The 27,744-nt window shown below is 41.1% G+C and overlaps 1 long non-coding RNA gene across 1 annotated transcript; it reads right to left on the reverse strand.

The window, feature by feature from the left end:
- Positions 1-9,434: 9,434 nt before the first annotated feature.
- Positions 9,435-11,472, reverse strand: LOC104211433 (uncharacterized). The gene is made up of 2 exons (XR_707123.2): positions 10,611-11,472; positions 9,435-9,736 (listed from the first exon to the last, which is right to left on the reverse strand). It is a non-coding gene; the product is annotated as an uncharacterized lncRNA (long non-coding RNA).
- Between the last annotated feature and the right edge of the window lie 16,272 nt (positions 11,473-27,744).

Genomic DNA, 27,744 nt, shown 5'->3' on the forward strand with positions numbered 1-27,744 from the left:
CAACGCTACTGCTAGGCAAGCCAACACGAACTAACCATGTGACTATTTCTTTTAACAATTTAAAAATAGTTGATTTGTTTATTATGGAGTAAATAAGAAGTGAGAAGTTTCATAAAATAAAGAATAAACAATTTTTAAGGGTAAATGAGGTGAAGTAATTACTCAAAAATCATCAAATGTCTACTAGCATAATTTCCAAGACCCGGTGTCACAAGTGTATAGTAGAATATACAAAAAATACTAAGCTACTATCTGAAATAAAGTAGACAGAAAATAAATACAAAAGAGAGACTTCCGGTGCTGCAGAACGGGCTCGGAAGGCAGCTCACTACAAAGTCTCGAAGTATCAGGAGTGCGTGCTGGGATGATAACCAGATACACCTGCCTCAGATCCTGCACGGTTAGTGCATAAGTGTAGCGTGAGTATATAAACAACATGTACCCAGTTAGTATATAGTCTAATCTCGAAGAAGTAGTAACGAGGGGTCGACTTCGACACTTACTATGGGCTAGCAATAAAATACCGAAATTCTAAATAAGCATGGGCTATGTAAATGATAATGAAAACTCAATAACAAGCAGTAAATAAACAATTCTTTCATCAATAGTAAATCCCAAGTCAATTTTCATTATTTAATGATTGTAATCTCTCAAGCCAATAAAACGATATCAAGCATAATTAGGCTCCAAGTATTATTATGCACGATTTACCCGAGGTCGTACGGTCCGATCCAAAATATATACTATGTGTACTGCCGAGGGTTGAACAACATGAACCGTAGATGCATCTATTAACCTACCGAGACAAACGACCCGCTCCCATGAGAGTAGAGGAATTTACCTTGCTCGCAAAAATACTTGGACGCGAGTGGACATGAATTTCTCAAAGTTATTGTAGAATTCTTCAATTCTTTCCAAAAATAAGAAATCTAACATGGAACATTTCAACCTTACAATCCCCAATCTCAGCTGTATTTGAGGGAATTTTTGTGCATAATTAACACGACAGTGCAATCAAACCATGATGTAAATCCTAGGCTACCTGTACAACTCATGAAATATAGCTACGCACGGACTCTTGTCATCTCGTGCATACGTAGCTCCGCACACAAGTAATTCACAATAAAAATACACCTAAGGGGATGAGTTCTCTCTTACAAGGTTAGGCAAGAGACTTACCTCGTTTTCAAGTTCACTTTCGATCCATAACTATGCTTTAAATCCTCAACTCGGTGCCAAATGACTCGAAACTAGTCAAATGTTATATAAATCAATCAATACATGTTCAAAGGTTAATAATTTAACTATTAGAGTAATTACCCAATCCAAATTGGAAGATTTCTAAAATTTACCCCCGGGCCCACATGCCTGGATTCCAGAAATTTTCAAAGATAATCGTTACCCATAAGCTTACGAACTCAAATATATAATTTCCACCCGATTCTATAATCATTTTCGTGGTTAAATCCCATATTTTCAAAACCTAGGTTTTCTTCTAAACCGATAATTTCCACAATTTTTACACGTTAAAATCTGCCTAAAATCTATGTCTTAAACGCATATTGTATAGAAATCACTTAACTCAAAGTTCTAGGTGAAAATCCCTCTTCAAAAGCTCCAAAATTGGCCAATGAATGAAAGAAATGAGTCAAAAATAGTTTAACTCCCGACTTAAATGAACCTCACTGCCCAACAATTTTTGCATATGCGATGCCTCTACCGCACCTACGGTTCCGCTTCTGTGGACAATAATCACGCAGGAGCGGACCAAGCCGAGGTCGACCTCCCCCGCTTCGGCGATCAATGGATCGTATCTGCGAGCCTGCTTCTGCGGCTAGCGCGTCGCACCTGCGACCCCCATCTGCTTCTGCGATAGCACTCTTCGCACTCTGCGCAGGTGCGGTACCTGCCACACTTCTGTTGTCACTGAGCAACCTACACTGGGCTGCTTCAGCGGTCCTAGGCTCATTTCTAGGAGTTTGCACCTGCGGCTGGCCCTCTGTAGGTGCGTTTGCACCAGAAGTTGGGTGCTTCAGCTATTCAACCAAAGCCAAATTACTTCCACGCACCATCCGAATGGCATTCGGGGCCCCGTCCAAACATACCAACAAGTTCTAAATCATAAAACGGACTTGCTTGCACCCTCAAATTGTAGTAAACAATATTTAAACAACGAATCGCAACCCAAAACCAATAGAATCAACTTATGAACTTCAAGTTTTTCCAAATTACTCTGAACGAGCCGAAACATACTTAAACTACTCGGAATGACACCAAATTTTGCGTGCAAGTCTTAAATCACCATACAGAACTATTCCCAGGCTCAGAATCCCAATTGGACCTCGATAACGCCAAATCTTACTTCTAACCAAATTTGAAGAACTTTAAAACCTTCAATGTGCCAACTATCAATACCAATCGCCGAAATGCTCCCAGGTTTTCCAAAACTCGATACGAACATAAGCCCAAGTCCAAAATCACCATACAAACCTATTGGGACCGTTAGATCCTAGTTCCGAGGTTGTTTACTCAAAATGTCAACTCAAGTCAAACTTAGCTCTTTTAGCCGACCTTAAGGATCCTAGTGTTTTGATTTCAACCCGCACCCTTCCAAATCCCGAACTAACCATCCCCGCAAGTTATAAAACAATAAAAGCACATATAAGAAGTCTTATTTAGGGGAACTAGGATCTAGAAAGCAAAACGACCGATTAGGTCATTATATTCTCCACCTCTTAAACAAACATTCATCCTTGAACGGGTCTAGGATCATACCTAGAGCGCTGAATAAATGTGGATATCTGCTTCACATGTCCTCCTCGGCTTGCCAAGTCGCCTCCTCGACTGGTTGGCCCCTCCACTGAACTTTTACCGTAGAAATCTTCTTGGACCTCAACTAGGAAATCTGCCTGTCAACAATGGCAACTGGCTCCTCCTCTAAACCCAGGCTCTTATCCAACTGAATCATGTTGTTGTCTAACACATGCGACTTGTTGGCATGATACCTCCAGAGCATAGACACGTGGAAAACCAGATGGACTTCCAATAGGATGGGAGGCAAAGCAAGCTCATAAGAAACATCCCAAACTCGTCTCAACACCTCAAATGGACCTATAAACTTTGGGCTCAACTTGCCCTTCTTCCCGAACCTCATGATTCCCTTCATCGGCGAGACCTTCAAGAGAACCTTCTCGCCCACCATAAATAATAAATCATGCGCCTTCGGATCTGCATAACTCTTCTGCCTAGATTTTGCTTTGCGGAGTCTCTTCTGAATCAACTTAACCTTTTCCAAGGCATCCCTTACCAAATCTGTATATATAACTTAGCCTCGCCGAGCTCAAACCATCCGATGGGAAAACAACATCGCCAACCATATAAAACCTCAAATAGAGCCATCTTGATGCGGGACTGATAACAGCTGTTGTAAGCAAACTCGGCCAAAGGCGACAATCGATCCCATTGCCCTCTAAAGTCAATCACACATGCTTTGAGCATATCCTCCAAGATATGAACTGTCCGCTCTGACTGCCCATCTGTCTGTAGATGAAAGGTTGTGTTGAGATCTACCCGGGTCCCCAACTCACTCTGTATTTCCCTCCTAAATTGCGAAGTAAACTGAGGGCCTCTATCTAATATAATGGAAATAGGCACACCATGCAACCGAACAATCTCCTGAATATAAATTTGGGCCAACCTGCCTGAAGAATATGTGGTCATAACCGGAATGACGTGTGCTGGCTTGGTCAACCTGTTGATAATGACCCAAACTGCATTAAACTTCTCCAAGGTCTGCGGAAATCCAACTACAAAGTCCATAGTAATGCGCTCCCATTTCCACACAAGTTTAGTCATCTACTGGAGTAGGCCACCTAGCCTCCGGTGCTCATGTTTAACCTGCTAGAAATTTAGGCACCTTGCAACATACTCAACTATGTCCTTATTCATCAGCCGCCACCAATAATGCTGCCTTAGGACGCGATACATCTTTGAAGCACCTAGGTGAATAGAATAGTGAGAACTGTGTGCCTCCTCTAGAATATTTTCCCTCAGCCCATAAACATTGGGAACACATAGACGACCCTGGAGTTATAGAACACCATTCTCACCGATAGTAACCTCCTAGCACAACCCTGCAGTACCGTCTCTCTAAGAGCCAACAAGTGTGGATCATGAAACTGGCGAGCCTTGATCTGCTCGAATAGTGAAGATTGGGAGACAACACATGCAAGAACTCGGCTGGGCTCTAAAATATCCAACCTCACAAGTCTATTAGCCAAGGACTTAATGTCCAATACATTTGTCCTCTCCTCTACTGAAATGAATACCAAATTACCCATACTCTCCGCCTTTTTGCTCAAGGCATCCGCAACTACATTCGCCTTGTCCGGATAATAAAGAATGGTAATATCATAATCCTTTAGTAACTCAAGCCATCTACGCTGCCTTAAATTGAGATTTCCCTGCTTGAACAATTGCTGCAAGCTGCGATGATCAGTGTAAACCTCATAGGACACCCATAAAGATAATACTTCCAGATCTTAAGAGCATGAAATATCGCGGCCAACTCCAAATCATGTACATGGTAATTTTTTTTGTGGGGATTCATCTGACATGAAGCATATGCAGTAACCCATTCTTCCTGCAGCAATACAGAACCCAAACCAATACCTAAAGCATCATAATACACAGTATACATCCCTGAACCAGAAGGCAATACTAACACTAATGATGAAGTCAATGCGGTCTTGAGCTTCTAAAAGCTCGCCTCATAATCATCGGACCATCGGAATCGAGCACCCTTCTGGATAAATCTAGTCAAAGGTGCTGCAATTGATGAAAAGCCCTCCACAAACCGGCAATAATAACCTACTAACCCCAAGAAGCTACTAATCTCAGTCATTGTGGTGGGACGAGGCCAACTCTGAACTGCCTCGATCTTCTTGGGATCAACCTTAATGCCCTTGCCCGATACAACATGCCCAAAGAATGCTACAGAATCAATCCAAAACTCACACTTGGAGAACTTAACATATAGCTTTTGTTCCCGCAAGGTCTGAAGCACCACTCTCAAATGTTGCTTATGCTCTTCCATGCTACGCGAGCAGATCAAAATGTTATCAATGAAGAGAAAACGAGTCAATACGACCTGAACACCCTGTTCATCAAATCCATAAATGCTGTTGGGGCATTAGTCAAACCGAAGGACATCACTAGGAACTCATAATGGCCATATCTAGTCCGGAAAGCCGTCTTCAGAACATCCGAACCCCGAATCTTCAACTGATGGTACCTCGATCTCAAGTCGATCTTGGAGAGCACCCTGGCACCCTGTAGTTGGTAAAACAAATCATCAATATGCGGCAACGAGTACTTGTTCTTAATGGTAACTTTGTTCAACAGGCAGTAATCAATGCACATCCGCATAGTCCCATCTTTCTTCTTCACAAATAACACTAGTGCACCCCAAGGCAATACACTCGGGCTGACAACCCTTTGCTAGCAACTCCTTAAGCTATTCCTTCGACTCCTTTAACTATTTTAGGGCCATGCTGTACGTTGTAATAGAGATAGGCTGAGTACCTGGAGCCAAAATAATACAAAAATTGATATCACGATCTGGTGGCATGCTTGGAAGATTAGAAGAAAACACATCGGAGAACTCCCGGACCACAAGCACTGTATCAATCGTCGAAGTCTATGTAGTAGTATCCCGAACATAAGCTAGATAAGCCAAACAACCGTTCTCGATCATGTATCGAGCCTTCAGAAAAGAGATAACCTGATTAGATGCACTGACAGATGAACCCTTTCACTCCAATCTAGGCAACTATGGCATTTCCAAAGTAATAGTCGGCATAGAAATCAAGAACAACGTGATATGGAGATAACCAGTCCATTCCCAGGATGACCTCAAAGTCATTCATATCAAGCAGCAGAAGATCTGCTCTAGTCTTATAACCACAAAAGGTAATAATGGAGGACCGGTAGATCCGATCCGCACAACAGAATTGCCCACTAGAGTGGACCTATAAATAGGAGTACCCAAGGACTCGCGAGGAACATCCAGGAAATGAGCAAGTAGAGATGACACATATGAATATATAGACCCTGGATCGAATAATATTGAAGCATCCCTACCACATATAGAAATAATACATGTGATCACGACATCTGAGCCACTACATCTGGTCTGACCGGAAAAGCATAGAATCCAGATAGAGTGCCACCCGACTGGCCTCCACCTGTCTGGCCTCCACCTTTAGGACGACCCCAACCCACCTGCCCTCTGCCTATCTGCAGCCGGAAAGCTGGTGCGATGCCTGGTGCTGAAATTATAGGCTGAGAACCCTACTGTACTGTCTTGCCCCGAAGTCTGGGACAAAACCCCATTATGTGGCCAAGATCCCCGCACTAGTAACAAATCTCAAAGCGGTGAGCTTCTGACCTAAAGACTGACCCTGATGGCCTGAATACCCACTGGAGGAACCCTGAATAACTGGTGGGCAGTAGGAACTCTCTGGCATGACGTTGAAATAGGGCCGCACTGGAGCACCTCAAGGAGGCGATGGTGTTGGATTTGTGGGCCTGCTAGGCTGACTTCTCCTAAAGTGACCTCTACCCCTAGACGAGCACCATTGAACCCTCCGGAATAATGAAACCGCTTGTCCCGCAGCATCTGCTCTCGGCTCCGCTGACGGACACCCTCAATCCTCCGAGCTATCTCTACAACTAGCTCATAAGAAGTCTCCATCTCAACCTCTCTGGAAATAGTGGCCTGGATACCTAAATGTAAACCCACAACAAACCTCCGCACTCTCTCTGCATTAGTAGGAAGTATCACGAGTGCATGGAGAGAAACCTCAAAGAATCTTGCCTTATAGTCGGTCACTGACATTTGACCCTGCTAGAGCTGCTCGAACTGAAATCGCAACTCTTTGCTCTTAGAGGGTGGAATGTACCTATCCAGAAAGATATGTGTGAACTGGTCCCAAGTAAAGGGAAAAGAACCTACTGGTCTGCGAGTAGATATGACTGCCGCCACCTACGGGCCCTGCCCTCAAGCTGGAAAGTAGTAAAGTCCACCCCTTGGGACTATAATATCCTCTGTTGTGCAGTCTGTCCCTGCACCGATCAATGAAGTCCTAGAGTTCCTCATGTCGCTCACCTTCAAAGATAGGAGGGTGTAGCCTGGTCCATCTATCCAATAGCTTCTACAGCTCGTCGGCCGTAGCTGGTCTGGGCTCAGGTATAGCTCCTGCCACTGGCTGGGCTCCACCCAAGGGTAGTGCACCCGAGGTCTAATACACGGTAGCTACATGCCCATAAGTTTGAGCGGTAGGGGTCTATGCTCCTCCTCCTACCTGAGATGTGGCTGGGTCTGCTGGAAATAAACCAGCCTGAATCATGGTGTCCATGAACCGTAGTATACAACCCATGACCTCCTGGAATCCCAATGCGGACATGAAACTGGCTCTGCTGCAGGCACCTCACCCTGCTCCTCGATAATAGAATCCTTCACTGGATCCACTGGTGGTGTAATTTGAGCAACTCTAGGACGCTTTCGTCCTCTACCATGAGCTGGAGCCCTCCCTCAGCCTCAGGCTCAGCCTCTAGCAACAGGGGGAGCAGCTCCTCCATGATCTGGAATATTCGTTGTGCGCGTTCTCACCATCTGTGAGAGGACTTAGTACAACATCAACTACATGATAGGAGATAAAGAAAGAGTAGTTCCTAACACCCTATAGCCTCTCGAAGATAAGTACGGACGTCTTCGCACCGATCCGCAAGACTCTATTAGGTATGTTCATAAATTGTGAGTCCTACGTGAACCTAGTGCTCTGATACCATGTTATCACGACCCAATTTCTTCTAGAGGCCGTGATGGCTCCCAACGCTACACTAGGCAAGCCAACAGTGAACTAACCATGTGATTGTTTCTTTTAACAATTTAGAAATTGTTGATTTGTTTATTATGGAGTAAATAAGAAGTGAGAAGTTTAGAAAAATAAGGAATAAAATATTTTAAGAGCAAATAAGGTGAAGTAATTACTCAAAAATAATCAAGTGTCTACTAGCATAATTTCGAAGATCTGATGTCACAAGTGTATGAGCTACTAGTGGAATATACAAAAAGTACTAAGCTACTATCTGCAATGAAGTAGACAAAAAATAAATACAAAATAAAGATTTTGGGTGCTGCAGAACGGGTTCTGAAGGCAGCTCAAGCAAAGTCTCGAAGTATCAAGAGTGCGCGCCGAGATGATAACCAGATACACCTGCCTCAGATCCTGCAAGGTTAGTGCAGAAATGTAGCGTGATTACATAAACAATATGTACCCAGTAAGTATCTAGTCTAACCTCGAAGAAGTATTAATGAGGAGTCGACTTCGACACTTACTATGGGTCAACAATAAAATACTGAAATTTTATATAAGCATGGGCTATGTGAATGATAATGAAAATTCAATAACAAGAAGTAAATAAACAATTCTTTCATCAATAGTAAATCCGAAATCAATTTCCATTATTTAATGATTATAACCTCTCAAGCCAATAAATCAATATAAAGCATAATTAGGCTCCAAGTATTATTATGCACGATTTATGTTGAGGTCGTACTGCCCGATCCAAAATACATATGTATACACTGTGTGCACTGCTGAGAGTCGAACAACACAAATCATAGATGCATCTATTAACCAGTCGAGGCGAACAACCCACTCCCATGAGAGTAGAGGAATTTACCTCGCTCGCGAAAATACTTGCGACGCGAGGACATGGATTTCTCAAAGTTATTGTACAATTCTTCAATTCTTTCCAAAAATAAGAAATCTAGCTTAGAGAATTTCATCCTTAAAATCCCCAATCTCATCTCTATTTAAGGCAATTATTGTGCATAATAAACACGACAGTACAATCAAAGCATGATGTAAATCCTAGGCTACCCGGACAACTCATGAAATATAGCTACGCACGGACTCTCGTCGCCTAGTGCGTACGTAGATCCCCACACAAGTAATTCACAACAACAATACACCTAAGAGGATGAGTTCCCTCTTACAAGATTAGGTAAGAGAATTACCTCATTCTCAAGTTCACTTCCGATCCACAAATATGCTTTAAATCCTCAACTCGGTGCCGAACGACTCGAAATTAGTCAAATGTTATATAAATTAATCAATACATGTTCAAAGGTTAATAATTTAACTATTAGAGTAATTCCTAACCCAAATTGGAAGATTCCTAAAATTTACCCCCCAGCTCACGTGCCCGGATTTCGGAATTTGCGAAGATAATCTGTCATGACCCAAATTCCCAACCCTCGGGATCGTGATGGCACCTAACACCATACTTGCTGGGCAAGCCAATGTTAGAATTTAGCTAACCGTTTCTTATAACAATTTAATTAAATATAAGTAAGCAATTTAAAATAATGCGAAAACTAATACTATCCAATAGATAAATCAAGAATAATGTACAAATTAATGAAATGAAACTCGAAACTAATACTAATATCTAGCTACCCAGGATTTGGAGTCACAATTCACGAACTACTAAAGAATACTACAAGTATTTAGCTGAAAGAAAACATGTCTATTTTGAATGAAATAAAACAGTAAATAACTAATAAGGAGAAGACTCCAGGAATCTGCGAACAACAGCAGATCTACCTTGTGTCTCCGTGTGAAAGCTCAGCTACTATTCGAAACTCAACTTTGGCCGGAACCTGGATCTACACAAGAAGTGCAGAGTGCAGTATCAGTAAAACCGACCCCATTTACTGGTAAGTGTCGAGCCTAACTTCGACGAAGTAGTGACGAGGCTACGGCGGGGCATTTATAATATAACCTGTAAACAGTGAATAATAAAGCAATACTAAACTAAATAAACAGTAACTCGCAACAATTAATAAAATAACTCAGCTAACTTTTCCTGATCTCAGCTATAACAATTCCTTAGGAAAATTTTCAAATTTCACTTAAAATAACAGTAAGAGCCAAATATGAATAACAACAATAAAACAATGAGTATTCCAATCTTTATTTTATAACCAGTAAAAACATAAATATTCTCCCTTATTGCTCTTTGTTGCGGTGTGCAACCCGATCCCACCTGTCCTCCCTTATTGCTCCTCCCTATATATATATATCACCCTTATTTTTCCTGTTGCGCCGTGCAACTCGATCCCACCTGTCCATCCTTATTACTCCTTGTTGCGGAGTGCAACCCGCTTCCACCACACAATCACATTTCATCATTTATAATAAAGGTTTCACAATTAAATCAAAGTCTTTCACAATATTTATGTCTCCACAAATGTAAACAGAACGCTGTCTAATTAAGAACTTCACCAAATATTACTACACAACGAAACCAACCGAAATGTACTATAAAACACCGACAACCAGCTCAATCATTTATGTGCCACAATGAAGGCAAGGAACAATTAATACTTTCAATTACGAGAGACAATATCTATCAAACAAGTAAACATAGAAGCATCTATAATCATGAAATAGTTAAGACAAAATATAGTAAATTGGAAACGGTGAAAGGGATCATGCTAAGCAGATAATTTGGTGGTGCATAGACATTCGTCACCTTACCTATACACCACACACATGGAATTTCACATAGCATTCAAGTTGGAGATTCCTATTCTCTCAAGTCATGGTTAGACCAAACATTTAGCTCAATTCCGCAGGCCACTCACTGCTAAATCACAGCTTTTCCTTTCGAATTCGCCTTCAACACACTAGAATCTACTTGGGCTAGAATTGATCTTTATTCCTGAATTTTCTTCTCTTCTATGTACAATGATGATGAAATCAAAGCTCCAGAAGTAGAAATATTTTAACGAGCTATCAACTAGAACCTTGAACCGGCGAACTCGAACATCACTTCACCTTAGTGATGGTTTTGGAACTGATTTTGAAGTAGTTTTGCTGGGTGATTTCCAGCAGTAACACAGTTTTGGGGCTGGCTTGGGGGCGGTGTTTTGGTGTTGATTTTGGGTGGAAAAGAGGCAGCGATTTGGACTGTTTTGCAGCTGATTTTTGCTGCTCTTCCTAGCTGTTTTCACAGCTTGTTTTGCTGCGATCCTGGGGCGGATTTTGAGGTATTTCGGGGTGAGTTTTAGGAGCTGATTTTTTGGGATTAGTTGTGGGTGGTTGAGCTCTGTTTTGGGACTAGTTCCAGGCTGTTTTGAGCTGGAATTTTTCAGCAAGTTTCCCTGGAGTTTCAGCTGCGTTTTTGTTGTTTGCAGGGACGAAATGGCCGGTTTTCATGGAGATTTGAAGGTCGTTTTACTGCTGCGTTTTATGGGGCTGTTCGGGATAGGGTTGGGGAGGTTTTGGAGCTGATTTCGGCGAAGAAGGAGCAGCGATGGTTCTTGACCTTCTGCTTCAGAGATGACTTTTTTTTTGGGTTTTTCTTTCTGTTTTGCAGCTTATCATGGTGGTTTAGAAAGCCTTTTTAGAGCTGGTTTCATAGAGAAAAAAAAGGGTTAAGAACAGGGGCGTACGGAAAATTTTTTATAAGTGGTGTCGGAATTTATAAAAGAACGAGAATAATAACTTTAATTACCATTTTTCTAAACAAGAAATAACTTTAGTCTATTGGTTTTATTGAGTATTAAATTAAAAAAGGTCCGAGTTCAATTTGCTTCATCACAATTTTTAATTAACCACATATGCTTTCTCAAATATTTACAAAAAAATCTGCTAGTTGATGTTTTAACCTTTAACCTCTTAAAGCAAAATCAAGCATATAACTAACAAATGAAAAGACAATCTTTGTCAAATGGTGTCATTTTTTTCTACTTATTCGTTTCTTTAAAGTATTAATAATATATGTCGTAAAAAATTTCAATGAAGCGGTGTCGGGTGACACCACTTTGGTAAAGGCGCTTCCACCACGGGTTAAGAAGGTACCGGTGATCTGTATTTGAACGAAGAGCTACTGCCCCTTTTTTTGTAGGAGTTGCGCTTCTGGTTCTGTGAAGGGAGGCGTTGGTGTTTTAATAGGTTATGGTTACTGTGATTTTTTTTTTGAAGAAAAAACAACATGGAGCACCAGTGCACCAAAAACTGTTATGACTACAGATTTTTTTACAAGTTAAAAACATCCCGAAGCTTACCCGAAACTCACCCGAGCCTTCGGGACTCTAAACCAAATATGCACGCGAGTCTAAAAACATCATATGGACTTGCTCGTACGATCAAATCACAAAAATAACATCTAAAACTATGAATTTAATCTCAAAACTCATGATTTTCTCAAGAACACTTCAATTTCACTATTTCACAACCGGACGTCTGAATCATGTCAAATCAACTCTGATTCTAACCAAATTTCATAGATAGGACATAAACATTACAACAAATCTGTACCGAGCTCCGGAACCAAAATACGAGCCCGATACCAACAGTTTCAAACATTAATTCATTTCTTTATTTCATCAAAAATCCAACAAAACAATTTTCTTCAAAAATTGATTTCTAAAGCTAGGGACCTCGAAAATCCATTCTGGACATACGGCCAAGTCTCATATTTTATACAGACCGTCGGGATCGTCGAAATACGGATCTAGATCCGTTTACTCAAAATGTTGACCAAAGTCAATCACAATCAACAATTTAACTCTAAAAATTATTATTTCTTATATTTTCACATAAAAGCTTTCCGGTTTTACGTCGGACTGTGCACACAAATCGAGATAATTAAAATTAATATTTTTAAGGCTAATGAGCCTGGAATGGTGTCTTAAATCATAAGATGACCCTTTGGGTCATCATATAATCGTTACCCATAACCTTACGAACTCAGCCCGATTCCATAATCATTTTTATGGTTAAATCCCATTTTTATCAAAACCTAGTTTTTCATCTAATCCCATGAGTTTTACAATTTTTGCATGTTAAAATCTACCCAAAATCTATGTTTTAAACTCATATTGTATAGAAATCACATAACTCAAAGTGCTAGGTGAAAACCCCTCTCCAAAAGCTCCAAAATCGCCCAATGAATGAAAAAAATGAGTCAAAAATGGCTTAACTTCCGACTTAAATGAACCTCACTGCCCAACGATTGTCGCACCTGCGTGCGTCTGCTGCACTTGTGGTTCCACTTCTGTGGACAAAAATCACGGAGGTGCGGACCAAGTCCAGGTCGACCTCCCCTTGCCCTGCTTCTGCAGTCACTAGGCAGCCTACACTAGGCTGCTTCTGCGGTCCTAGGCTCGCTTCTGTGAGCTCGCACCTGCGGCTGGCCCTCAGCAGGTGTGATTGCACCAGAAGTTGGGTGCTTCAACTGTTCAACCAAAGCCAAATGACTTCTGTGCACCTTCCGAATGGCATCCGGGGCCCCCGAGGCCCCATACAAATGTACCAACAAGTTCGAAATCATAAAACAGACTCGCTCACACCCTCGGAATGCAAAAAACAACATTAAAACATTGAATCACAACCCAAAACCAATAGAATCAACTTATGAACTTCAATTTCTTCGAACATACTCTGAACGCGCCAAACCATACTTAAACTACTCGTAATGATACCAAATTTTGCGTGCAAGTCTTAAATCACCATACAAAACTATTCCGAGTCTCAGAATCCAAATTGGATCTTGATAACGCCAAATCTTGGTTCTAACCAAATTTAAAGAACTTTAAAACCTTAAATGTGCCAACTATCAATACCAAGTGCCGAAACGCCTCCCGGGTAATCCAAAACCCGATCCGAACATATGCCAATTCCCTAACTAACTATCCCCGCAAGTCATAAAACGGTAATAGAACATACGGTAGGGGAACAAGGATCTAGAAAGCAAAACGACTTGTCGGGTCATTACAAAGTTAATACTCCCTGCGTTTCAGTTTATGTGAACCTGTTTCCTTTTTGGTCTATTCCAAAAAGAATGACCTATTTCTAAATTTGGAAATAATTTAGCTTAAATGTCCAATTCTACTCTTAATGAGAAGCTTTTATAACCACATAATTACTCTAGACCACTTTTTGACCTGTTTAGGAAAGTTCAAAAAGTCTTTATTTTTTCTTAAACTCCGTGCCCAGTAAAACATGTTCACATAACTTTTAACAAAGGGAGTAGTATTAATGGTGTAACGATTTGATCGGTCGTTTTTTATTTTTATTGTTTCGTTTGGTGGTTTGAGACTTTAAATATCTTCACATGACGTATTATGACTTGAGTGTAGGGTCGGTTTTAATTTTTGAGTGATTCGGGATTGATTTGGAAGAATGACTCTTGATTTGGAAGCTTTAAGTTGGAAGAATTGATCAAGGTTTGACTTTGGGTAAACAGATTTAGAATCAAGTTTTTATGATTTGATAAGTTCGTATGATGATTTTGGACTTGTATGTATGTTCGGATTCAGTTTATGAGGTTTTTAGAAGGATTCAACACTATTTATTGAAAGTTGGCAATATGAAGAACTTAAGAATTCATAAGTTTGACCAAGAGTTGACTTTGATATTGTTGGACACCAATTGTTGTTCCAAGACTTTGGATAGGTCTATATAGTTAAACTGAACCTCTGTGCAAAGTTTGGAAGTAATCCAAAGTGTTTAGGTGTGATTCAGACACTCTTTTGAAAGAATGAAGATTTAACAACTTAAGAGAAATTCTATTCAATTTGTCTCTCGATTGTTTGTTGTGATGTTTCCGTTGAAAGTGCAAGGAAGGGGGGGGGGATGAACTGAAATTTATATTTTTCTTTTGCGAGGTAGTCAACTAACTTATGTTCTAGTCGGCTGATATTTTCAAAACTAAATATAGAAAGGAAATTGCAGAAAGTAAATGACACCGAGTGTTTTTATACTGGTTCAGATTTAGAGTGAATCCTACGTCCAGTTCCCTTGAGTTTCAAGGGTGATCTCTTTCAAATATGAAGTGACTTAGTACAGAGGAGTTGATGATGTTATACACTAACAACCTTTCGATCATTTTGTTCTTCTCTCTTACAGTTGATACAATGCCTCATTAGAGTATCTCTCTCTCTCTCTCTCTCTGTCTGTGTGTGTGTGTGTGTGTGTGTGTGTGTGTGTGTGTTCTCGTCTTAGTTACACAAGAAATCTATGATAGACTACAGTGCTTGTTTGAAGTAAAACAAAGAGATTGATTTTGGTTTGATCAAAGTATATAGATCCTTGGCGTCTTTTGTAGAATATATATGGTGAGTTGGTCCCCATTCTTCATGGCGTGATACTGTGATGATTGAGCAACAACCCAAGGGAGTTGATTTCCGTAATCAATCAAAGATGATTTCATTAAATAGGATGGACTCTTCCTTTCGCTACTTCCTTGATTTCTTTTCCTAGTGAGTCGTTGGAGAGAATATTCTCAGAGGATCTTCTGTACACCAAAAATAGAATGGACTTTTCCTTTCGTTGTTTTCTTGATTTCCTTTTCCTTGTGAGTCCTTGGAGAGAATACTTTTAGAGGATCTTCTATACAGGTTGATTTATTCGAGTATCCACATGATTGATCTTCTATATTTATTGATTGATCATCTTATGTTGATTGATTGATGCCTTCCATAAATAGTTAATTCGAATATCCAGTTTTACTAGAACACACGGCTACAACTTGATTCTTGCCTCCTTGATTTGTGCTTCCAGATCTTCTGTTAGAGTCTTTTCCACATCCTATGGAATTGGTTTTGCTGCAAGCCCTCATTTAACTTCCCTGTTCTAGTCAGCTCCCCCCTCAAGTTGGCGTGAGGTAAGTTGAGAACTTGGAGCTGACTCTCCCTAATTTGGGATCCCCCTCATTTAGATGCACTATAGTTATCTTTACTCAGTCGACTGAGTCATATCCTGCAAGTTAGTATAAATGTATTCTTCCAGTCGACTATATGTCCCGCGTCCTGCAAATTTAGTAAAATATATTATACTTCGCCCTCTTTGGCATCAATCAAAAAGAGGGCTAACCAGGATTAACTACTAGCAGATAAGATTAGCAAGCAGTCTATATAATTACAGTCATCCACAGAGTATCCAAAGAAAATATGCAAAATTTTACACACAGACCAAAAAAAATTGTCTAAACAACCAACACAGATTTAACGACAGAGGAAATAGGTAAGGGTGTTGCAGATAACTTCTTTGAGGTGATCAAAACTAGCTTTCAAAGTGACTTATACTCCATACACTCGATCATGCACCTCATTGAAATCTTGCACTGCCTTTTCTGCTTTGTTTAGTACCATAACTCTTAACTTGGACATGTCATAACTTGTTTCCTTTGCAATTGCATAGACATCGGCAACTAAAGTCTAAGTGGCCAGTAATAGTTCTTTAATGGAAGTCAGCTTGAAATCAAGTGTAGTTATCTTCTCAAGCAGCTCTGGATTATTGACGGAAGTCTGAGGAGTATCAACCTTTACTTTGGAACTGGTGGGGTGTCACGACCCAAACTGAAGGGCCATGACTAGCACCCGACCACACTTGCCGAGCACCAACGTACATTTCATCTAACCTTTATTATTATCTTTTAAGGCTGACGAGATCAATATAAATGGTAGACCTAGATCATGGACAACCAGCAATAAAATATGACGGCATGAACATACATAGCAGGGGATGACCAGACAATCAAGAAACTACGTATAAGGTATGAGCTACCACGCTACTATGAAAGACTATACAACAAAAACTAGCCGACAAGGCATACCAAACTATACATGAGCCGACACCTGTCTATGAGCCTCTAAAAGAACATAAGTGTTGCAACATAGCCGGAACAGGGCCCCGACATACCCATAATGTCTATAACAAAAATTGCATACCAAGACCAAGGCAAGTCCGGAGAAGGGATCTCGCCAATCACCGCTGAACTGGACAGTCTACTGTGGTGGGGGAGCTGCACCTGCCTGTCTATCAGGACCTGCAGCACGACATGCAGCGTCCACAAATAAAAGGACGTCAGTACGAATAAAGTACTGAGTATGTAAGGCAAGGAACCATAAATACGATCAGTAATGTAAGCAAGGATAGAGAATATACAACCTGTAACATCTTAGTACCTCTGAGGGCTACTTACATGAAATGCATGATACATATGTATAAATACATAAACCTTTAAAGCATTCGCCTCTGTGGGCATCATCATCATCATATCGTACCCGGCCATAATAGGCTCGGTAGAATCGTACCCGGCCACGTGGAGCTCGGTAAAACCCAACTGATCAGTGGTTGCACAATAGGTGCCGTACCCGGCCAACTATAGTGTGGCTCGGTAGAGTAAAATAGATACATATATATAATGCATGCTCGACTCATGGAATCACATTCTAAACCTTTCGGAGTGACGTAAGGTCGGTATCCTCTGTACACGTTATTAGGACTAACTCTTCACTATGAACCTTATAAGAATCAGGAAGTACCAATAACATTGATAACATAAGAATAAGAGAAGCAACATTAACATCAATCGTTCCATAAGAGGGAAAACAATGTAAGTACTGCTAGCTTCTAAGAGTAGAGTATCTTGGAAGATCGTTCATTACATTATGTACAATCGGAGTCGTGCAAAAGAAGGAAAGGGATAGCCTCACATACCTTGTATATACTGCCCCAATCTCAAGCTATGCAATTGTCAAAACTCCTTAGTCTACAATAAGAGAAACGATTACTATCGTTATCATTTAAGCGTCATAACTATTATGTATCGACCACAACCTATTTTACGATGAAACGGACAGCACCTCCCCTATATATATGACCTCACACCATTCAAAACAGTCACCAAACATCCCAAACAACATCAATAATAAACATATTGAGCCTCCCAAAATAGTCCACACATAGCCTAATCACTCCATACATACGACGACCACCGTAGTCGTGTCAAACAACCTGGAAATGTTACGAATAACTATCAGCCCATAACCCTACATATATATGGTGTTTCTCCACACCCTTCCTCCTCCAAAACTCCACAAGATAGTAGTAAAATATGCAGCCCAACAACAACGCAAAACAGTCCACAAAACAATAACATTACTTCCAAGCCTTTCGATATATATTTCACAAGTTCTAGCTTCAATGGCTTAGCTGCAACTTGGATAATCTTAAATACATATAGAGTAAGAGGTTCCTTACCTTTATACAGAAAGAACAACTCCAATTTGACCTTAAATTTCCATGAAATATCCCTCCAATGCTGCCACAACAACAAAAAAGCGAAACTAGCGATCAATTAGTGTTTTTTCGGCACTAGAATCACTTTAGAAGGCTTGAAATCACCTAGGATTGATATTAAGAACATGAGGGAGTATTTACAGAACATAAACCCTTTAAAACAACCTCCCACACGAGCTGAAACGACACAAAAATGAGCAACAACAAGAAGAACAAGAGACTTACTAGCGCCACGGAATTCCCGACACTTGATTTGTGTTGTTTGCCCTTTTTTGGGTCTTGAATCTTGAGAGAACCTTGAGAGGATGTTCCTAGGGTTCTAAGGTCTGAAAATAGTGAAAATAAATGACTTAAAACGGGTTGGAGGCATCCTATATAGGTCCAAATATCTTAAACCGACTTAGTGGGCCCCATAGAGAGGTGCTTGGCGCAGTCTCGCAAAAACGTGAATATCTCTTTACTCCGAGATCGTATCGATGAACGGTTTAATGCGTTGGAAACTAGACTCATAGATATTTAATTTTGTTGGTAGATCACCCCGTAATTCCTTGTAAATTATGAGAAAAGATTAGAAACATTTGACCCAATGTTTAAGTAAAATTATGAACCTAAGTTGCGACAACTTTTGTCGACTTTTGTTTCATAACTCGTTTGACTTCAAGACTTATGATACGGATATTATATGATTAAAATACCTTCATAAATGACCTCTTGAGTGTATTAAGCACCGCTAGATTACCTGAAAATTCGAGTTACAACATCCTTGATTCGTTTAACTTCTAATACTGGTTAATCACCCTTATACACTCTTGTATCACTTAAGACCAATAGGATAGACTTCTTATCATCTCAAAGATAATTCCTTCTTGGATTTATGTTAACTAATATATGGCATGAACTAACACATGTGGATATGGGTTGTAACACCCTCCCCCCTTAGGAACATTCGTCCTCGAATGTAAGGGTTTATGGGGAGTTTAAATCATCGTGGATTCCAATGGAAATTTCCGATCAATTTTCCCCTATAAAATGGTCACTAGCAAAACTTGCATGTAATTAAGCCCAACATATGGCTTCACAAGGCTACACAAAGCATTATGCGTATTTACATTATCTACATATCACCATTTTGTATTAAGGAGGAGTATTCTCAAATTATTGCTTACCTCATAGAGCCGTTTCACCTTCCAATGTATCCTGTCTTCCACCAGCATCCTTGTTATCTTCATTCTGGAATAAGTAAGGGTATTTAGACTTCATCTCCTCTTCTGCTTCCCATGTCATTTCTTCCATATTTTTGTTCCTCCATAATACTTTGACGGAAGCTACATCTTTTGTTCTCAGCTTGCGGACTTGCCGATCTAATATCGCCACTGGCACTTCTTCATATGATAGGTCCTCTGTAACTTGTACATCTTTGATAGGGACGACTCGAGAAGGGTCTCCAATACATTTTCTCAACATAGATACATGGAATACCGGGTGGACAAATTCCAATTCGGATGGCAATTCTAACTCATAAGCAACCTGTCCAATCCGTCGAAGAATTTTATACGGCCCGATATACCTTGGACTCAGCTTACCTTTCTTCCCAAAACGCATAATACCCTTCATTGGTGAGATCCTCAGGAAAACCCAATCACCAACCTCAAACTCTAGATCACGACGTCGGACATCAGAATAAGATTTTTGCCTGCTTTGTGCCGTCCTCAATCGCTCCTGTATCACTTTCACCTTCTCAATAGCTTGGTGAATCAAATCTGGCCCATATAATTCTGTTTCACCGACTTCGAACCATCCAACTGGTGATCTACATCTCCTCCCGTATAGTGCCTCATATGGGGCCATTTTAATACTGGAATGGTAGCTATTGTTATAGGCGAATTCTATGAGTGGAAGATGATCATCCCAATTCCCCTTAAAATCTAGAACACATGCTCGTAGCATATCTTCCAGTGTCTGAATGGTACGTTCAGCCTGTCCGTCAGTCTGCGGATGAAATGCAGTGCTGAGATTTACCTGTGTGCCTAAACCCTTCTGGAAAGACCTCCAAAAGTTAGCCGTAAATTGAGCTCCTCGGTCTGATATAATAGATATGGGCACACCATGAAGCCTAACAATCTCCTTGATATACAACTTCGCATAATCTTCAGCCGTGTAAGTTGTCTTTACTGGCAGAAAATGGGCACATTTTGTAAGTCAATCAATTATCACCCAGATGGAGTCAAACTTATGATAAGAGCGAGGTAATCCAATAATGAAGTCCATATTAATCACCTCCCACTTCCAGGTCGGAATCTCTATATTTTGAAGCAATCCACCGGGTTTCTAATGTTCTATCTTTACTTGTTGACAATTGGGACACTGGGCTACAAATTCTGCAATAGACTTCTTCATATTATCCCACCAATATTGCTCCTTGACATCATGATACATCTTTGTCGAGCCGGGATGGATGGAATATCGGGATTGATGAATCTCATTCATAATCTTCTCTCGCAACCCTGCCACATTAGGCACACACAATCGGCTCTGGTATCTCAGTGCCCCATCTTTTCCGATCCCAAAAGCCATACTTTTACACTGTTGAATGCTTTCTCTTAATCGTACTAAGATAGGATCTTCATATTGTCGTGCTTTTACCTCTGCTACCAAAGATGATTCTGATGTATTCTGTACAGTAACACCTCCGTCATCAGAGTCTAACAATCTGATTCTCATATTGGCTAGCTGATGAAGCTCTTTAATCAACCCCCATCTACCTACCTCAATATGTACTAAGCTTCCCATTGATTTACGGCTGAGAGCATCTGCCACAACATTGGCTTTACCGGGATGATACAATATCTCGACGTCGTAGTCTTTCAATAATTCAAGCCACCTACGCTGCCTCAAATTCAACTCTTTCTGCTTGAAGATGTATTGTAAACTCTTGTGATCTGTGTAGATGTCAACATGGACGCCGTATAAGTAGTGCCGCCATATCTTCAAAGCATATATTACTGCAGCCAATTCCAAATCATGGGTTGGATAATTCTTTTCATGCTTCTTCAATTGTCTTGATGCATAAGCAATCACATTCCCACGCTGCATCAATACGCACCCCAAACCTATACCTGAGGCATCACAATATACCACATAACCTTCTGTTCCTTCAGGAAGAGTGAGCACTGGTGCAGATGTCAATCGATTCTTCAGCTCCTGAAAACTACGTTCACAAGTGTCAGACCACTGGAATTTGGTAGCTTTTTGTGTTAACTTAGTCAATGGTGATGATATAGAGGAAAATCCTTCTACAAACCGCCTATAATATCCTGCTAGCCCTAGGAAGCTGCGGACTTCTGATGGTGTTGTAGGTCTCGGCCAATTCTTTACTGCATCGATCTTCTGAGTGTCGACACTAATACCCTCATCAGATATCACATGGCCAAGGAATGCTACTGAGTTCAGCCAGAATTCACATTTGGAGAGCTTAGCATATAACTTACGATCCTGAAGCGTCTGTAATACTATCCGCAAGTGGCCCGCATGTTCCGCCTCCGAACGAGAATACACTAGAATGTCATCAATGAATACAATCACGAACACATCAAGATAGGGCCTGAATATAGTATTCATGAGATCCATAAAAGCTGCTGGGGCATTTGTTAGCCCGAACGACATCACCAAGAACTCAAAGTGCCCATATCTTGTCCGGAAGGCCGTCTTTGGAATATCTTTCTCCCTAACCCTTACCTGATGATACCCTGAACGTAAATCAATCTTGGAGAAATACTTGGCACCCTGGAGTTGGTCAAACAGGTCATCAATTCTTGGAAGTGGATACTTGTTCTTTATAGTAGACTTATTCAACTGTCGATAGTCGATACACATCCGTAACGACCCGTCTTTCTTCCGCACGAATAGGACTGGTGCACCCCAAGGTGAAGTGCTAGGCCTAATAAAGCCCTTATCTAGCAAGTCCTTCAACTGCACCTTCAACTCTCGCAACTCTGCCGGGGCCATTCTGTATGGAGGAATAGAGATCGGTTGAGTGTCAGGCAACACATCAATGCTAAACTCAATCTCCCTTTCAGGAGGAAGGCCTGGGAGTTCATCTGGGAAAACATCTGGGAATTCGTTGACCACAGGGATTGATTGTAAAGTAGGCGGTTTCGCCTCCGCATCCCTAACGCGAATGAGATGATAAATGTAACCTTTTGAGATCATTTTCCTTGCCTTAAGATAGGAAATAAACCTACCTTTCGGTGTAGCAATGTTCCCTTTCCATTCAATGATGGGTTCACCCGGAAATTGGAACCTAACCATCTTCGTACGACAGTCAACATTTGCATAGCATGAGGCCAACCAGTCCATTCCCATTATCACATCAAAATCAACCATTTCTAACTCAAATAAATTTGTCGAGGTTTGACGACTACAAATCATCACAGTGCAACCTCTATATACCCTTCTAGCAATCACAGAATCTCCTATCGGAGTAGATACCGCGAGGGGTTTACTTATCAATTCAGGTTCAATGCCAAACTTATTAGCCACAAAGGGTGTAACATATGATAATGTAGATCCCGGATCAATCAGCGCATATACATCATAAGAAAACACAAGATATAATACCTGTAACAACATCTGGAGACGACTCGAGATCCTGTCGACCTACTAGAGCATAGGTTCGATTTTGAGCACCACTCGAACTCGGCACTGCACCTCTACCCCTACCACGACCTGTCGACTGCTGAAAACCCCGTGCTGGAGGTCGAACTGATGAGGAAGAACCAGACACAGATCCAGTCGGCTGAGCCATACCATCACCTCCTCTATTAGGACAATCCCGCATCATATGGCCAGGCTGCCCGCACGAATAGCATGCATCAGAACCTCGACGACACAGTCCAAAGTGGGCCTTGCCGCACTGATCACAATGTGGTGTTGGGGGTCTCATCTGACTAGTATCCCTGTGATGTTGCGAGCCAGATGCCCGCGAACTCTGACCTGGACCAGAATAGGATCGATCATATCGAGGCCTCTGAAACTGTGGAGGAGCACTAGCTACAGGTGGCGCCGAACTCCTCGAAAACTGTGGCCTGATGCGGCCTCTGAAGTCATCAGAATACCCTGCAAATCTCGCCCTCTTATGCTGGCCTCTATCCTGCTCCCTAACTGCCCTCTGCTGGCGCTTACGATCCTCTAGGGTCTGGGCATAAGCTTGAATACGGGAAATATCCATGCCCTCCACCAAGGAGGCTGTCGTACACTCATTTATTAGATGTGGTCCCAACCCATTCACGAACATATGCACCCTATCACTCATCTCGGCCACCATATGGGGAGCATACCTTGCCAAAGAATCAAACTGCATACTGTACTCTCGCACACTCATATTACCTTGTCTAAGGTTCAAGAACTTATCAGCTCTAGCTCGTCGTATCTCAACTGGCAAGTAGTGACGAAGAAAGGCCTCAGAAAATTCCTTCCACACAGCTGGAGGAGGGTTCGGACCCCTGGATCTCTCCCAACTATCATACCAGAGAACCGCTAAATCCCGTAGCCGATAAGAAGCCAACTCTACTGCCTCTGTATCACTAACATGCATAACCCGAAGTGTACGATGAACCTGGTCAATAAAAGTCTGTGGGTCCTCCTTGGGGTCTGATCCGGTAAACACTGGAGGGTCTAAATTAATAAAATCACGAACTCTTGTACTAACTGGTTTCTCAGCAGCACCTGTATTCTGCCTCTGAGCCTGAGCAGCTACCAAGCTAGTTAATAACTGCAAAGCACTCCGCATATCCTGGTCTGGAGTGCCAGACGGAGGAACTGGAGGCACTGGGTTCCTTCTAATATCCTCTGGAGGAGATGGAGTAGATGAGGTATGAGAGGGCATCTCACTTTGAGCCTCACTTTGTCCTGCTCTGACTTGGGGCACCTGACTGGTACCCTCTCCCGCTGCTGTATCAAGCCGTCTACTAATCGTTTGCTTCCTAGTCGAAGGCATCACTGAAAAAAAACAAGGTGAATATTAGAGACAAACACTTACGACTCAACTCTACGCACGATCTAGATTCAGGAAGAAGGTAACAACCCTAGATGTCATGTAGCCTCCTGATTATAAATGTGGCGCGCTACACATCCATAATCAAGACTCTACTAGACACGGCTCATAGACAACCCCTAGGACAGACTTGCTCTGATACCAAGTTTGTCACGACCCAAACTGAAGGGCCATGACTAGCACCCGACCACACTTGCCGAGCACCAACGTACATTTCATCTAACCTTCATTATTATCTTTTAAGGCTGACGAGATCAATATAAATGGTAGACCTAGATCATGGACAACCAGCAATAAAATATGACGGCATGAACATACATAGCAGGGGATGACCAGACAATCAAGAAACTACGTATAAGGTATGAGCTACCACGCTACTATGAAAGACTATACAACAAAAACTAGCCGACAAGGCATACCAAACTATACATGAGCCGACACCTGTCTATGAGCCTCTAAAAGAACATAAGTGTTGCAACATAGCCGGAACAGGGCCCCGACATACCCATAATGTCTATAACAAAAATTGCATACCAAGACCAAGGCAAGTCCGGAGAAGGGATCTCGCCAATCACCGCTGAACTGGACAGTCTACTGTGGTGGGGGAGCTGCACCTGCCTGTCTATCAGGACCTGCAGCACGACATGCAGCGTCCACAAATAAAAGGACGTCAGTACGAATAAAGTACTGAGTATGTAAGGCAAGGAACCATAAATACGATCAGTAATGTAAGCAAGGATAGAGAATATACAACCTGTAACATCTTAGTACCTCTGAGGGCTACTTACATGAAATGCATGATACATATGTATAAATACATAAACCTTTAAAGCATTCGCCTCTGTGGGCATCATCATCATCATATCGTACCCGGCCATAATAGGCTCGGTAGAATCGTACCCGGCCACGTGGAGCTCGGTAAAACCCAACTGATCAGTGGTTGCACAATAGGTGCCGTACCCGGCCAACTATAGCGTGGCTCGGTAGAGTAAAATAGATACATATATATAATGCATGCTCGACTCATGGAATCACATTCTAAACCTTTCGGAGTGACGTAAGGTCGGTATCCTCTGTACACGTTATTAGGACTAACTCTTCACTATGAACCTTATAAGAATCAGGAAGTACCAATAACATTGATAACATAAGAATAAGAGAAGCAACATTAACATCAATCGTTCCATAAGAGGGAAAACAATGTAAGTACTGCTAGCTTCTAAGAGTAGAGTATCTTGGAAGATCGTTCATTACATTATGTACAATCGGAGTCGTGCAAAAGAAGGAAAGGGATAGCCTCACATACCTTGTATATACTGCCCCAATCTCAAGCTATGCAATTGTCAAAACTCCTTAGTCTACAATAAGAGAAACGATACTATCGTTATCATTTAAGCGTCATAACTATTATGTATCGACCACAACCTATTTTACGATGAAACGGACAGCACCTCCCCTATATATATGACCTCACACCATTCAAAACAGTCACCAAACAGCCCAAACAACATCAATAATAAACATATTGAGCCTCCCAAAATAGTCCACACATAGCCTAATCACTCCATACATACGACGACCACCGTAGTCGTGTCAAACAACCTGGAAATGTTACGAATAACTATCAGCCCATAACCCTACATATATATGGTGTTTCTCCACACCCTTCCTCCTCCAAAACTCCACAAGATAGTAGTAAAATACGCAGCCCAACAACAACGCAAAACAGTCCACAAAACAATAACATTACTTCCAAGCCTTTCGATATATATTTCACAAGTTCTAGCTTCAATGGCTTAGCTGCAACTTGGATAATCTTAAATACATATAGAGTAAGAGGTTCCTTACCTTTATACAGAAAGAACAACTCCAATTTGACCTTAAATTTCCATGAAATATCCCTCCAATGCTGCCACAACAACAAAAAAGCGAAACTAGCGATCAATTAGTGTTTTTTCGGCACTAGAATCACTTTAGAAGGCTTGAAATCACCTAGGATTGATATTAAGAACATGAGGGAGTATTTACAGAACATAAACCCTTTAAAACAACCTCCCACACGAGCTGAAACGACACAAAAATGAGCAACAACAAGAAGAACAAGAGACTTACTAGCGCCACGGAATTCCCGACACTTGATTTGTGTTGTTTGCCCTTTTTTTGGGTCTTGAATCTTGAGAGAACCTTGAGAGGATGTTCCTAGGGTTCTAAGGTCTGAAAATAGTGAAAATAAATGACTTAAAACGGGTTGGAGGCATCCTATATAGGTCCAAATATCTTAAACCGACTTAGTGGGCCCCATAGAGAGGTGCTTGGCGCAGTCTCGCAAAAACGTGAATATCTCTTTACTCCGAGATCGTATCGATGAACGGTTTAATGCGTTGGAAACTAGACTCATAGATATTTAATTTTGTTGGTAGATCACCCCGTAATTCCTTGTAAATTATGAGAAAAGATTAGAAACATTTGACCCAATGTTTAAGTAAAATTATGAACCTAAGTTGCGACAACTTTTGTCGACTTTTGTTTCATAACTCGTTTGACTTCAAGACTTATGATACGGATATTATATGATTAAAATACCTTCATAAATGACCTCTTGAGTGTATTAAGCACCGCTAGATTACCTGAAAATTCGAGTTACAACATCCTTGATTCGTTTAACTTCTAATACTGGTTAATCACCCTTATACACTCTTGTATCACTTAAGACCAATAGGATAGACTTCTTATCATCTCAAAGATAATTCCTTCTTGGATTTATGTTAACTAATATATGGCATGAACTAACACATGTGGATATGGGTTGTAACACCCTCCCCCCTTAGGAACATTCGTCCTCGAATGTAAGGGTTTATGGGGAGTTTAAATCATCGTGGATTCCAATGGAAATTTCCGATCAATTTTCCCCTATAAAATGGTCACTAGCAAAACTTGCATGTAATTAAGCCCAACATATGGCTTCACAAGGCTACACAAAGCATTATGCGTATTTACATTATCTACATATCACCATTTTGTATTAAGGAGGAGTATTCTCAAATTATTGCTTACCTCATAGAGCCGTTTCACCTTCCAATGTATCCTGTCTTCCACCAGCATCCTTGTTATCTTCATTCTGGAATAAGTAAGGGTATTTAGACTTCATCTCCTCTTCTGCTTCCCATGTCATTTCTTCCATATTTTTGTTCCTCCATAATACTTTGACGGAAGCTACATCTTTTGTTCTCAGCTTGCGGACTTGCCGATCTAATATCGCCACTGGCACTTCTTCATATGATAGGTCCTCTGTAACTTGTACATCTTTGATAGGGACGACTCGAGAAGGGTCTCCAATACATTTTCTCAACATAGATACATGGAATACCGGGTGGACAAATTCCAATTCGGATGGCAATTCTAACTCATAAGCAACCTGTCCAATCCGTCGAAGAATTTTATACGGCCCGATATACCTTGGACTCAGCTTACCTTTCTTCCCAAAACGCATAATACCCTTCATTGGTGAGATCCTCAGGAAAACCCAAT

Source organism: Nicotiana sylvestris, chromosome 6, assembly GCF_000393655.2.
Source record: "Nicotiana sylvestris chromosome 6, ASM39365v2, whole genome shotgun sequence".
Lineage (NCBI taxonomy): Eukaryota > Viridiplantae > Streptophyta > Magnoliopsida > Solanales > Solanaceae > Nicotiana > Nicotiana sylvestris.